The sequence below is a fragment of the Hemibagrus wyckioides genome, linkage group LG06, assembly GCF_019097595.1.
Source record: "Hemibagrus wyckioides isolate EC202008001 linkage group LG06, SWU_Hwy_1.0, whole genome shotgun sequence".
Taxonomy (NCBI): domain Eukaryota; kingdom Metazoa; phylum Chordata; class Actinopteri; order Siluriformes; family Bagridae; genus Hemibagrus; species Hemibagrus wyckioides.
This window is the reverse complement of record NC_080715.1, coordinates 10,998,757-10,999,503: the sequence shown is the minus strand read 5'-3', so window position 1 is coordinate 10,999,503 and position 747 is coordinate 10,998,757.

Below are 747 nucleotides of genomic sequence, written 5' to 3'. Positions count from 1 at the left end.
TCTTGGTTGCCTAGCATTGCAAAAAAAGGGCGGATCATCTAAATGAGCGTGTCGCACGTGAATGATGCCATTGGTCGGTTTTTATTCCGATTAGATTCAGTATTTGTTATGTAATAGTTCACGTCAGGTAATGAAATGAAATTGAAGGTTGAATTCGGCTCTAATCTGTAGATCAAGTTGTTGTTTGCAGATGCATACTAAAGTATTACTCTTAAATTCACATATTCACCCTCATACTCATCAACTATTTAAATATTAGCCACAAAAGGCAAACGTGCACCATCATACACTGTATTGCCAAAAGTTTTGGGACATCCGTCCAAATCATTGAATTCAGGGATTGTTTTTCAGGGGTTGGGCTCAGCCTCTTATTTCCAGTGAAAGGAACTCTTAATGCTTCAGCATACCAAGACATTTTAGACAATTTCATGCTCCCAACTTTGTGGGAATAGTTTGTGGATGACCCCTTCCTGTTCCAACATGAATAACACCAGCGCACGAAGCAAGGTCCATAAAGACATGGATGAGTGAGTTTGGTGTGGAGGAAATTGACCGGCCTGCACAGAATCCTGACCTCAACCTGATAGAACACCTTTGGGATGAATTAGAGTGGAGACTGTGAGCCAGGGCAAACTGGGATGCCTTGAATGTAACTTATTGAATGTAAGTTATAACAGCTTCATCTCTTCTGGGAAGGCTTTCCACAAGGTTTTGGAATGTGTTTATGGGAATCTTTACAAAGTTGGG